The sequence below is a fragment of the Mycteria americana genome, chromosome 3, assembly GCF_035582795.1.
Source record: "Mycteria americana isolate JAX WOST 10 ecotype Jacksonville Zoo and Gardens chromosome 3, USCA_MyAme_1.0, whole genome shotgun sequence".
In the NCBI taxonomy this organism is placed as follows: domain Eukaryota; kingdom Metazoa; phylum Chordata; class Aves; order Ciconiiformes; family Ciconiidae; genus Mycteria; species Mycteria americana.
The window spans coordinates 98,611,602-98,626,360 of NC_134367.1; positions in this window are offsets into that span (position 1 = coordinate 98,611,602).

The window sequence follows — 14,759 nt, forward strand, 5'->3', positions numbered from 1 at the left end:
AGTAAGTCGCTCTCTGGCAGATGGATGCTTTTCCTTAAGGTTCATTCAGTTTGTGTTCTGCATTGGTTGGGGTGTTTTTCCCTCCCCTCCTCCCGCATAACCTTTATCTTTCAAACGAGACCAGCAGCCTGTATATTTGGCAAATATTTGTCTAGCACTGTAAATGCACACAGACTTAAAAATGACCTTTGAGTTAAACCAGAGCAGATTCCAACACAAAAAGGAATTAGTTTTGGTTAGGGTTTTTTTTTTTCCCCCTAAACTGTATAAACAGAAATTATTAGAATGCATGCTATGAATGCTTCATCTCTGCATCTGGGGCTGGGCTTCCACAGCTCTTTAAAATGTTGTTGCCTAAAGACCATGCCAAAAGCCTGGACCTGTACTCTCCAGTTATAAGCCAAGCTTTCTGACTTCTCCGGAGTTCAATCGGTTTGGGGTCAGACCTGAAGGACTCAAAGCTGTCCCTGTGTCATAATTCAGACCCTGCGGAGCTGGCACCCTCTGGTTACCGATGTTGTTCTGGCAGAGCTGCATTTTACTTCCCTGCCTGGACTCTACAGCTCCACAGACACGGTTATTCCTGAGCCACTGTTGGGTCCAAGCTGTGGATCCTCCTGCAAGATCCAGCCACTGGTCATCACAGGACGAGCGGGAATGCAGTTCATACCCTGATGTTTCCACCCCCCCACCCCCATCACATCCTTATACACATGATTTCCTCATCTACTTCTATAGTCTTCTCCCTGGAGAGCTCAGTGAATCTAAGGAAAGGAGTGGAAAATGTCTGAAGAAGCAGCTAATTCTGTTCTTCCATTTGGGGACAGAAACACAAGTTTACCTCTTGGGACACTCTCAAAGGCATGTGCTGGTTGTGGCTTAAAAACAAATGGAAAAACAGACTTTCCGGAATGGATCTTTTGCACTTAGGAGCCTGACAATTATATTTCAGGCCCTTTTTGAGGTAGGGCTAAATTAACAAGGGTATTCTAAAGATAAATTCACTGGGACTGAGCTGCTTCTAATGTGCAGGCACTCTAAAGTAGCTTTGTCTTTACAGCATGACAATTTCCATGTCAGTCTGGTTGGAATGAAAGGATCTTCATATGAATAATAATTCAAACTAGCATGGTACTATTAGAAATTTCATTTAACCAAGCTGTTTACATCAGTGAGTCTGTTCTAGGACTGTCTTCTCATGTTAACCAATGAATATTTTTTTTTTAAAAATCTGACTTACCTTCACTCAAAAATTATATGACTTAGAATGAAAACCTGGGGTTTGTTGGGAGCGGGGGGGTGTTTGGTTGGGTTGGGTTTTTTTTAAGAATGCATGTGTCTGCCAGTCCCTGAGGAATTGATGAGTGCAAAATGCAGATGATGGCCTCGCTACTGATTTTTGGAAGAGCCTTTGGTTCCACTGTTGCCTGCATTGAGGCTTCACACAATGGGATAAGTAGTCAAAAGCCAACAGCACAGAAAAGGGCTAAGGGCAGCCCCACACCAGAGAAGGTAGATGAGAGCTAGAGAAGATTCAGATCAGAGCAGCAGTAATTGTCAAAGGCACTGAACAGCTTCTGTACAGCGGCAGATAGGCTTGGGACTTCCTTTCTTGGAAAGAAGCCACTGAGAAAGGATGGACAAAAGTCTTTTGATGCCACAGGGAAGGAGAAGATGAAAAGGAATCAGTTGCTTGCTGCTGCTTATAATATGAGATCCAGGGGACGTGAAAAAGTTTTAGTGGGTTTGGGGTTTAAAGCAAAGGGGCGGTGGTTTGTTACGTGATCTAAGTTGTGGAGCAGAGGCTAGAGGTGCTAGAATTTCACATGGGTTCAAGAGTTCTGGGTTTAAGGAGTCTCACAGGAGACCTGTGAATTGTGTTCACTCCGGCAGAGTAATCTGGTGAGGTGTTACCACATGCTTGTACTAGTCTTGCGCTTTTCCCCAAGCATCTGGTGTTTGCCAGTTGGAAACAGGCTAACCTAGGCTGCAGAGACTGATGTGGCCGAAAGATGGTCCCATCCACTATGGGTGTTGTGTTTTTTTAAATGCCGTAATAACTAATTTTCATGTGGATAAGAACCAGTTTGAAAGTCAAATTAGTACAGTCTTTAGAGGTTTTCTTTCTCTTTCTTTTTAAGCAATCACGACTGCTAAGTAACTTTCCTCCTTTTAAAGAAATATTTCACATGCGTAATAGGAAATCAGATGATCCAGATTATTTCACAATAGGTGTAGAATTTGCTTCCCTTTTTTTACCCTCCCCCCTCTTCTTGGCTTGGCACACTGCAATTCCTCACTAGGGGCCAGACTCTAGGAGATGAATGTCCCAACTCCCACAGAAAGTTTCCTGGAGCCATTTGGCAGAGGAAGAAACACAATTTTTTCTATTAGAGAAGTTTTTTCTTTGTTTTTGTTTTCTCTTTCTTTCTTCCTTTTTTTTTTTTTTAACTGATCACATTCTGGAGCATTTGTTTTGCGCATGTGTTGATCAAGCCAAAAAAAAGAAAAAAAGAAAAAAAAACCCAAACAAAAAAACCAGCTAGCTGGTTCTTCCCATGTGGATAGAAGTACAATGCCCCTGTTGGCCACGCACACGTTGCAGAGAGTTACTTAAATGCAGACAAGCTGCCACTGTCATTAAAATCATTCATGAAAGTGTTTCTATTAAAGTTTTTCAAAACTCTTCTTTTCTTTCTTTCCCAGTTAAATTTCTGTTTATTTTTGTCAGCTGGCATCCCAGACCCAGTGAAACACTGGAAACCTACTTGGTTAGGTGCTATCTAAGCTTTCCAGTGGTAGAGTGGTCAATAATCTTTGTCCCAAAGATTTTTGGTTTAAATTAGATGAGAATGTCCCTTCTTAAAATTTAAAAATTACAGAAAAAAAAAAATCCAACAACAAACTAGCCCAGCCATAAGTTATGAGGCATTAATAAAGTTATACAAGTATAACTTTTTTTCTTTGTTATATTTCTATAATCTACTAGGGAATAAATTTCCTAATCAGATAAGGAAAGGAATGAATGGTAAATGCACATTGCTTTAAAATAGACCTGGAGTTCTAGTTTCTTTGGATCTCTGTTGCAAAGATGTTTGGATCAAAGCTTATTTCTTTAATGACAAATAAATTGCATTAAACGCAATTATATGCCTTTCATGAAGATTCAAAGACAGAGCTTGTCAGCCATGCAAATATTTTGGTACATGCATTACAGGTTTCTTCTGGGCTGGGCAACTTCTAATTTAATTTAATAAATGAGTGGGGGAGAATCATATTTATAATAATAAAATCACTGTTTCAGAAGAAAAGAGTAGGAGTCTGTTTACTGCCTTCAGTGGGCTTTAGATCAGAAGCAAAATTATCACAGTTATCTCTAATGCCCTTAAAATTATTGTAATAAACTTCCTTTTCTTCTCTTCAGTATCCACGTGGAAAATCTTGTAATCTCTGCTAATTTTGAGGCAACAGTTTCCCTGACTTTATTAGAGGCTTTCCAGAAGTGTGTTAATGAAACAATGAGACATGACAGGTTGGGTGTTGTGGCCTAATAACGATCTGCCTTGGAGGTTAATGGCACTTGGCTCGCAGCCTCCTGGTAATAGGCAGCGTGTGCACTAACTGCCCAGGTGTAGCCTTATTAATTCACTTTGGCTTACTCCAGGCTGTACGTGCATCATCGAAACATTCGGCCCTTCGCTCTTCAGCCCCAGCGCAGACTGGTGTCGGAGGGGAACGGCAGGATTTTGCCAAATACAAGTAACGCATCTCAAAGTAGGGGCCTTTTCGAAGGCCTTACCTGGTGCGTGCCTTGGCGGGTGCGCGGGGAGCTGCCTCCTGCGGGAGGGGCAGGAGCAGGCACGGGGTGAGAGGAGCCTTCCCTCATCCCGGGCGGCGGCCGGCCGAGCGCGCCCGCTGCCTCGCCGCCTCGCCTGGCACAGAGCTGTGCTTTGCTGTCCTCTCCCCCTGCCCCGCTCTCCTCGGGAGATGGCGGACCGGGCTGCGCCTCTTCTGCTAGATGCCTCGCGGAAGCTTCGACAGTTGAACCTCGAGGACGGAGGGGCTGAAATGCCGGGGGAAGCGGGCGGGAGCACGCTCTGCTCCCAGGCCTCCCTTCTGCCTGGCTCGCAGGCTTTACGGGTGGATTCGCTTCAGCTGTGGGCGGGAGTGAGCAGGGGCAGAGGGGGGCACGAGGCGGGACAGGCTCCTGGTGACACCGAGGTGGTGGCGGTGTGCGCTCGCAAATGTCACGCTTTTTGGTACGTGAACGATTGTTGTTACTGCAAAGGTAACGACATGCGACTGCTGAATAACGTGTGCGTAATTAGCTCAAACCTGGGAGAGAGGCAGGGGGCATCTTGTTTAGCTGAGGTGAGCTCCTTCTGGAAGAGGAAGAAGCCCAGAGGCTTAAGAACAAACTGTATATACAATTTCCTTAGGTTACAATTCAAACTCTCCTCCAAATCCTTCTGCTATAGTAAAAACAAGAAAACTGAAACCAAACCACCTACTTATTATTGCGTTAACGTGGCCAAAGAGGCCTGGGGGTATGAAGTAGAGCACAGAGTACGTATGCTGTTGGGTGGGAATGACGCAGATGCTGCTCTTGAATGAGACGCCACTGCCTGCAACTCAATTTTGTGAGTTACTTAACGAACCCAAGCGCTGCCCTGCATCTGGTAGAAAAGGGCCCAGAAGAGCAAAATCAGATCTGATTCTCACCTGATGAATTTTCCTTGTGGGTCAACAGGCTTGGGACCACAGCATTCATTTCAGACACTGCAGTTGTCGTCACACTGAATATGTAGAGAATGAGTATTTCTGTACGTCGAATCAGTTGCTTAACTAAGAATCACTTCCAGGGTGAAATGCCTCCACTGTTCGGAGGCAAGGGGATACAATAGTGCTGTATATTTGGTTTGATGTTTGTCTAGTAGAGTAATTCCTTCTTGAGCTATGTTTTTTGTTTTATTAGTTTTTAAAATGGGACTTTTTCTCAGCAGCCATATAACTAGACTCTGCGGTGATGTCCGGTGATAAAAATAGCCTCTTACATGGGAGGAGAAACTATGAATTTATAGTGCAAAACAAATCCCTTAAATGCTATCCAGAAAAGGATAGACAACTGATTTGGAGTGAAGAATATTAGAATATTGGCGTTGCTGTGCAATACCTCCTGGCCCAATTCTTTCTGCTGAAACTTGGAGTTCCTGAAAAGAGTACAGGTGCCGCTGCCGTGAGGTTGCTGCCGCTCTGTTCTCCAGATGCGTCGATGTCCGAAGGGTGACTCTACGCGAGAGCGGCGTCTGCAGCCCAGCCACGTGGAGACCAGGTGTGCTGCGGGACGGAGGGGGCTCAGGAAGCCAGAGCTCTATTTCTGGCTTTGTCAAGGACCTGGCGTATGAGCTGGGGAAAGGCACTCTGCCTCTCCCTGCCTGTGTTTCCTTTCCTGTTTATATAGCTTGCACGCTCTCCAGGCAGAGTTTTCTCTGACTGTGTTTGGTGTTGAATGTCTACTTCTCCTCATCTCTGAAGGGCTATGGCCCTTAACATCTGATGGTGGATAAATTAAGAGACAGGGAGGTCCATCATGATCCCGGTGAGGGATTTGCCTGTGAACAGCAAACACATCTGCTCTTTCCTGTGAAAAATAGATGGTTCTTTCTGTCATGACTGTTAAGTTACTTTTTCCCTAGTTAAATTGCCTTGATCTAAGTTCCAGAGAATTATTAATACAGTAGCCACTGCTTTTTTTTTTTTAAAGGTCAGAATGGACTAGAGAAGATAGGATGCTGAAACAATAATTTGTTGCGTATAGGTCTCTCTTGACGGTTAGAGTACATTATGAAACATACTTGTGGTATGGTGTAGTGACAACAATTTATGTGCAAGTAATAATAATTCAGAAAAGAGTACTTTGTTAGGGGAAAATACATCACCAGTGGCCTGAGATAGGTGAGGCTGCCGCATCCTTAGGTCCAACCAGCAGCAAGGCTGGCAATGTGTTCCCAGACAGTAGCAAAGGCAGCATCCCGCTCCCCTCTCTGGCTGAGTAGGACAGAGGTCCTCTAGGGAGGGCTGGGGGAAAATATACATACATTTTTTTGTCCCTGTTCTCCAGTAGCCAATTCCCCTATGTTCTTGCCCCTAAAGACACCCCTGGGTCCCAGGCCAGTTCACCTCCTCACTGGCTAGTTCAGCTGGCTCTTTGCCAGCACTTGCACACTCACTCGCACACCTGCACTGGCTCCATGGACACACGGGCCCTCCCACCCGTGGCTGCACTCAGACCCCTGTACACACACACGCATAATGAATAGAGAGTCCCTTGCCCAGAACAGGGGTTAGAAATGAATTTAGTAAGAAGATAGGGCAGGGTGCAGCCAGACAAGTGTACCAAACAGCCAACTAGTTACACGTGACCAACCTTTTATACCCCCTTACCTCCCTATTTTCCCCACACTTGTTCATCCCCAAATCACCTAAATCCATCCCTTTTCCCACCTCTGGTGCCTCCCCTAAACATGCCGTAGTAAGTCTTGTGCAATCCCAAAATGCTCTTCCCCCACATCCCATAATGTGTCCCATACCCCTGGGCAGCAATCCGTCTCCATCCAGAAGGTGCTCTAGTAGTGACCCATCTTGATGGGTTTCATGCCTGGACACTAGAGCTGAGGTCCCGCTGGGACAGCCCCGGGAGGGGCCCAAGCAGGGTGTCCCTTCTTCTGAGTCCTTAATTTGGGTTGCCACGTGCCCTTGTGCCTCTGTGCTTCTCTGGGCTTGTGGAGATCGGGCTGTGGTGGGCTGATGGCTCCTGTGATGGGCTTGGGAATAGCTAGGGCAGGGTATTGTTTGGGCTTCCCCTCCTGCCGCTATGTCTCTGCTCATTTGGGTGTGTGCAGATGAATTTTTTTATCACATAACCTAACACTCCTGAGGTTTTCTTTTTAACTTCGTAAATGGCTAGGGAAAATGTGAGTAAGCAGGAAAACCCAAATCTGTAGCTGGCTAATTCGTGGCCACCCAATATGCTTAATGCCTGAGAAATGCATGCATCATCCTTGTCAAAACCATATAGTGAAACCTAAGGCAAAACAACATAGCTACTTTTCCATTTTAGCGATTCATCTCTTGCTTGCTATTTTTTTAAACAACATTTTTCAAACCTTAAGTACAAAACCATAATTAGTACGCAGAGCAGATACAGCAACTTCAAAACCAGAAATCAAGCAATAAACCCCGAGGCAGCGTAACCACATCTTGGTTGTCACTAGCATGTTATAGAGGCAATAATGATATACGGAAGTGAATGGCTTCATGGGAAGACGAGATAGGAGGCATTTAGGAAGGTTAACACAATTTCTGCACAAAAATTGAAGGGCTTTATCTGATGATGATGATGTTGGTAAAAAAACTCCCAGTTTTGCCCTTGTGGTGGGTTAGGTTGCTTATCCTGCTAGTTATTTGTTGGGCTGTTCTCTGTAGCAAGGTGAAAGCTAGCAAGTTCCCTCTTCCACTCCTGTATCATCTAGTTAACAAATTCTTCCACAAGCTACTGAGCTTCTTGTCAGCCCGGGCGAATGTTAGACCTGAAAACAAGTCTGCTCTTCACCCTCAGCTTTTGCACAAATGACTTCTTTTGCAAATTACAAAAGCAAGCTGGAAGAAACGCACAAATCACGAGTCTTTCTCTTCCGTGCGATGGTTGCATGTTTAGCACAGAGCAGCCTCTTATGAAGAAGTGCTTGCTCCAATTTGAGTAGGCTGAGTGCAGGGCTGTGGCTGGTCAGAGCTCGTGCGATAGCTCAGTGTGGAAATACAAAGGAATTAGTTGACTGCATGCTGGAACCAGACAATCAGATTGTATCTCGGGTCTTGTCAATGCTAAAAAAATTGCACAGCCTTAACTATCCCAGAGAACTGTGTTTTATGCAACCCACAAATACAGTTGAACTGGTACTGCCAGTGTTGTGGTATTTTATATTGGAGTATCTTTCCCATTCGTTCCCGTATACGAGACCGTGAATGATGCTGGTAGAAGACACTTAAATAAAGCTGTTTCCATGTCACTGTACCAATGGTCTCAAATGCACTTTCTCACTGTCACAGTGACTAATTGGTAACCGGGGAGGACCTTGCGTGATGGCACTTTGCACATATGTGTGCATCAGTACGTACAAAGTCTAACTGCAGTCAATAGACCTTTACATGACTGATTACAGAAGGAGTCTTTAAGTGAAACCCACCCCAGACACAGTCATCTCCCTACGCCTTCCGTGGGAAAGGAGCTGGGCGTGCTGCGCGGGCAGGGAGGAGTCTGCCTCTTCAAGGAGCTCCGAAAAGGGCTAAGTGGAGATGAGGATCGGGTCAAAATGGGTTACTTGGGGAGTAGCGTAAGTTAGGGTCAAAAAATTTGGCCTGAAACTTAATCTGGAAGGAGAAAACTGTATTAATGATAACGCTTTGAGGTGCAAGGGAAAGGAGGAACAGGGTAAACTACTCTGCTGTTTCTTAAAAAAATAAATCCCTTTTATTTTTTTACTGAGATTATTTTCCAGGTGCAAACACGTAAGAGAGCAGTTAGAGCTGCTCTGTGAGGTGCCCTGCGCCAGAAGCCTTCTGCCCTCTCCCCAAACAGGAATTAGTTATATTGTTCTGAGCAGTTGTAGGCTAATACTACAATGTTTACCCTTGGAGAACTTGTTACGTATGATAATCTGGGTAAAGCAACAGCACTTCAAAGTGAAGATAAAACGTAGAGATATTTTTCCACCTGTGATCCTATTATTCCACTCTATATTTATTATTCTGTATTTTGATCAGGTAGTTTCTAATTTCTTTTCCCTTCTTCTGATAAAATAATTTGTAGGTTTAATTGAGGTTTTCTGAACTGAAAACTGATGCCTAGCACTTTTTTTTTCTTTTTTTTTCCCACGAGAACCTCTCACTTTGTGGTTGCTTGAGGAAGTTGACTTAAGCAATTTAAAATGTAGTTGTGGCTTATTTAGAAAGAGACACTGGCCGTTAACACAAAAATATATGCCTAAATATGCTAACAGGTGCAAGAGCTGTCTAATCACATGATTGCTACAGGAAACCTATTAACCATACTATTTGGGTTAAAGACAGGTCATGCTGATAATTAAATACAGAAAGTAAAATCTTTTGCTATATCTCTTTTATTTCCCTCAGTTTTTCCTGCTACTGCCTGTGCTTACAGCTGGAAGCTGAAGTTTTCTATGTTCTAGAGTTAGTATGAAAGGTTGTGACACTGATTAACATCAGTGACAGTCATAGCTGTAGTAGGAACAGAAATAGAGGTGTGAGGTTAAGCAGATGTCAGCATTCATTATGAACTTCTGTGCTCTTTCAGGTTTCAGGTCACAGCTTCCAAATACTTTCTACATACTGCTAAGATAAAGCTCCTGAAAACATACTGTGAAAAATCTTAAGTTATTGTCCAAGTTATTTCTTAGATTGCTTTTGGCTCTAGAGGTCTTATGTAAGGCAACATCTGGGTTTGGTTTTTTAGGGCTAGGACTTTTCTTGCTCGTTGTAAGGAGAGAGCATGCACAAAAAAATCTTTGGAGTAGATTTCAACTTTAATAAGGAGGAGCCCTCTTCTATGCTACCTATTCTATCAGGTCTATAGTCTGAGCATGTAAGTGTGTATATAGCCCATCTCAAAGCTCTCTAGCAGCTGAGTAAAAGCCTGCTGGCTTTCTGCATCACAGATTTCTGTAGGCAGGGGAACCCTGGTGATGCATCCTTAGCTGCGATCCAAAGCATTTCACACCCTTGATATTGATGTGCTTGCTGGTTGAAGGTTTGATGTGCAGGGTACCGTTTTACTTCCCCCCTCCAGTCATGACTTCTAGATGATATAAATTACCTGAAAGTTGGTTGGTGCCATCTTGCCACAGTACCTAATTTTGAATCATCAAAACACATTTGTAGGGCATGTAACCACAACTGGGACTGAGTATAGTGACATTTCTGTTTGAAATCTACTTCCTAAGGATGTTCAGGGAAAAATCCCAAACAGCCTTCTCCAGCATCTATCCTTTCCATGGCAAGAAGCACATCTGCCTGTCTACAGCAAAGCCAGTGCTTCTCAGAGGTTAGGTCCACTGTGCCTCTGTGGTAGGGCCAGTCTTTCAGCAGCAAACGAGATAGATGATTCTGTTCTGCCAATGGAAATAGGTAAGTGACTCATCTGGTTAGAAGGCTTCTTCCTGTGCTCATCTTCCCTTGTCCCCAGCAGGGCAAGGCGACATGAAGAGCAAGATTTTTATTTTCCAAGATGCCTTCTGATGCAGTGAGGTGATTTCATCCCTGTCTGGCCTCTGCCTGCTAATGATTAAATGGGCCTGCAGTACACCCTTGGATCTCGGTGCCTAAACCTCCATCTGCAGTTCACATGTCTCGCTTAGTTAGTCAGCTTGTGCTACTACTGTCCACACCTTTGAAACTGTATAGCAGGTAGAAGCTGCTGGGTGTTTCCCTTAGGATTGTAACTGTCCTACTCCTTTCAGTATTATGGTGGAAAGTTGATGGTGAGGTAAAATTAGTTAGAAAATATGAAAGCTAGACTTAAGTGCCAAATCTGTAGATTTTGATGCTTCTACCTGATGCTTCTTTCTTACAGGGTGGGAGCATGTGAACAGTAGTTCTGTAATGTTCTAGAGACATGCAACAAAGCTCTTGCAACCTTTCATTATAAACCATTTCCCTTGGTGTAAAAACCCAAGCACAGTAAGGCTGCAGTAGACACCTAACCTCTGCTCATACACTAACTGGTTTTCTCCTTTAAACTGTCATATAAGGATTTTTAAATTGCAAGTGTCTAACAATGTTGGTAAGGAGCGATGATCCAGTGATTAAGGGATTGAGTTCAGTTTGTTCTGCTACAAATTTCTTCTGAGCCTTTGACATGTTGCTTAGAATCTCTGGCTTTAGAGCACATCCTCCTTGGCTGGCAAGCTATCTTAAAAGATGAGGACGATATGAGAAAATCCTGCCTTGTAGGCAAGTAGTCTGTGGTTCTTGTACCTGGCTTGTCACCCACTGACGTCTCAGGAACTCATGTGTGTGTAGGATAACCCTTTATTATACAACTGCTGTCGCAAGTATAAAGTTTTGTATTACTCTTTTAGTAAGCAATCATTTTTATTCCCTTAACTATGCCTTCCTTATGTTGTTTAAACATTCTGATTTGTATAAACTTGGTTTCCTTACCTGATTATTTTTAAGATTTCAGTATATTTAAGCACTTTTCCAATATGATACTTGTTATTTACCTAAGGTGGAAAACATGTCTAAGGTAGTTATCCTCTGAATATTCCCTGGAGACTAGAGCAAGATGTTTGTTTCTGTGGATTCTCCATACCCTTACACGTGGTCTTTGCTTGAAGTTGCAAAGCACCCACCCAGATCTGCCCACTACTGATCACATATATTTTAATTGTATAACTGTAGGAGAAACTGTAGAGAAGGGGGCAGAAGGGTGACTTAATACTATGACAGCTTGTTCTGCTGTGGTCTCTCATGTCACAAGTCCATTACTGTATTTGATTGGAGGAAGTATTCTGGGAGGTATGGGCTCTACATTTTAGTAAAGGCAAAAAGAAATGGTATTTTGTGCCATATTTACATCGATGATGGCAGATGTTGTTTTTGTTGGCAGAAAGTAAGGGTGGAAACAGAGTTATCGGAATATTATATCATGAGCTGGAAATAGGGCCGATCCAGGCAAATGAGAGGTGGAAAAAAAAGGTATTTGCATTGCAAAAGGCCACACAGTTCTCTGCTGCTCAGCACAGTATTGAATAAAGCCACAACAGATGCAGCGACATCAAATCTCTTCCCCAGAGAGGAGGAAGCCACCTTCTCTAGTTAGTGACAAGTCTTGGAGGGAGCGAAAAGGCTTAATTTGTCTGCATTTCAACATTGTCTTTTGTTCTTGTATCAGCTTTAAAGCAGCTTCCTTCAGGAGAGAATTTGGAGAGAAGGTAGACATTACTGTTGCTCATCTTGCATGGCCTCATGCTATTCCTTGCGTAAGTGAGGAAACAGATAGCCTTCTCAACAGCTGTATCAATGGTATTTTGCTACCTGAGCCTGGTGCTCCAGTCTAAACATCATGGTTGTCCCCACTGCTCACATCTTGACTCAAATGTGGAGCAAGTTGAGTGACCCTTCCAGGTCAATACTAGCATGAGGAGGGGGAGGATTGGCATAGTATTAAACTTTGCCCAAAGAGGCATACTGCTTTGTCTACTACAGAAATATGTATGGGATGGAGTTTGAATGCTGGGCACCTCTTCTGGGACTCTGTTGGGTATATGGGTAGCAGAGCCCTTACATCCTAGAGATACAAAGTTCTTGTCAACAGTTTGAGGGAGGCTTTGAGGTTGGCCATACCAGAAAACACTAATCTGTGGCAATCGCGCTGCACCTATCTCAAGGCAGCGTTGCCAAAAGACCTGTTGATGTAAAATACGGAAATTGAAGAGCATGCCTATGTCGGTCACAGAGGACTGAACTGGAGCGTTTAGCTTCTAAATACGTGTCCATCTTATGAGGATTCACAGGAAGTCTGTGCAGAGCCGTTATTGCTGAGCTGGTATCTGTGCTGTGTTTTCCTGGAAGCACTCGTATAGCCTGTCAATGCCTTTGATCGTCTGTTTCCATCTCTCCAGTACAGATCTCTATCAAATGCGGTACCGAGTACAAACTTCTGGAGTTTGCATGCAGGTTGCCAGCAAGCATAACAGAAATCCAGGACTCAACTGACTGAAAGAAAAGAGATTGTATTTTTCATGTGGGAATGGAGCACACCCCAGTGATGTAGCAGACCCCAGCATTCCTTTTCACTTGCCACGTTCTCTTTTCCACTCTTTCCTCCCCTAGTATCACTCAATCTGTCATTCCTGCCGTTCTCACCAAGTAACTGAGCACTGAACATTTTCTAAAAATACAGCTTCTGTACCTCTCCTTTTCCTCCCAGCTTGGGTCATCCCACCAGTGGTATTGGTCTTTGTTCGTGAGAAAAGGAAGCCCTTGGAGGGTGGAGAAGGGACAGATGCAGCTGTGATTCTGTCCTCTGCAATGCAAACACCAGGCGTTTGGAGATTTGTACGCAGTGCTCTGTCTGCAATGACTGCAGCACCCTGGAGGAAGATCGGAGGCTAAAAACCAGCACACCCTTCGTGCTCTTGCCTGCCTGAAGCGGTGCAGGAAGTCTGAATCGCCCTGAGCTGAGGTCCCTGTTACTCTTGCTACCAGGCTCCCTGCTGATGTAGAAAAGTCAATATAAACGGTGAGAGGGCTGATAATGTATTTGGCCTCCTGAAAGAGGGAAGATATTTTGTTACAAGGTGTACAATACAGCTTGGTTAAGCAACATCTGTGAGCCAAGAGGCCTGGGTGATTTTGTAGGTGTATGAGATAGCCAGTGAGCCTGAATATGGCCATCTGCATAGGCATAAATCAAGTTCACCTGGTTCACTGGATGTGAATCAGGATTGAGACATGACTACTAAAAGCAACAGATGTATCATAAGATACTAAAGCCAAAGTACAAAAAGTATTTGAACATTGCTATGGTTCTGTTGACACAAGAAAATACCTTTGTGCTCTACTGAGTCCATGCTATTCCACAATTAGAGGCAGAATTGAAAGCCATAGATTTACAAGATCAGTATCTGATGTCCTTGGTCCTGTTGAGCTGCTATTTTGTTGGCATTGCCCAGTAAAATATTTATCTTCTGGAAAAAATTGTTTTCCTTTCTGGTCTAAAATATTGAACTTCCATGATATGGGCTATATGTTTGGAAATAATTAGAAAAACGCTAAATAGGTAAAGAGACAGAGCACTCCGAAACACCTGATTTGGAAAGAGGTTACAGGAGTTGCTTGTAAACTGGAATCTGGGTGTGGTCCTTGTATCCACACTTCTTTTGTGTTTCAAGCAATAGCAGGTCACATAGGTATTCACCTGTGCCCTGTAGATATGCACAATAAAAACAGCTTGAGAAGTATTTTTCTTATTCCACCCTGACAGCTGAGTTTGGGAGAACAGTTTAACAATGTTCTCTTCAAGTTCGTGGCCTTTAAATGCTCACTGTGAATATTGAAGATGGAAGAACATTTGTACACTTTATAATGAGGAATATTACATAGAGCATTTTAGTCCCTAAATACTTTGTCAGTAATGACCAATGCTTATTTTCACTTTACTCCCAGAGAAACTAAGGCAAAAAGAGCCCATGTAATTTCCTCTCTGAGCTACCTTGGAGCTTCATGCTGGTGTAAGGGATAAGTTTCAGTCTCACAAGCAGAAGTCTGCATTACTACATTTTATATTTAAGTTTATATTTTAGCTGTGAATTAAGTAGAATAAAAAAATGCTTGAATGCTTCTCTGACCAGAACTGAATAATTCTTTGCTTGATTTTTTCCATGCTTATGGCAAAGCAGATAGGATTACTAACAAAGTCTCCACAATGGTTTGGCGACGTACTTAAAAAAAGACATTGCATATGAAGACAGTCTAGAATCGGCAAACTAAAGAAGAATAGCTAGACTAATTCAAGTGGTTTATAGTGTTGAAATACTTTGTAAGATACGAGAATCCACTGTGGGCATAGGAGTGAACGAGATCACTCTCAAGCATGATCTCTCCCCATTCCTAGCAAACCATGATTACAGTCTGTGACTTCAAGCCTGAAAAATCTTGAACAGAACCAAAAACGCAGG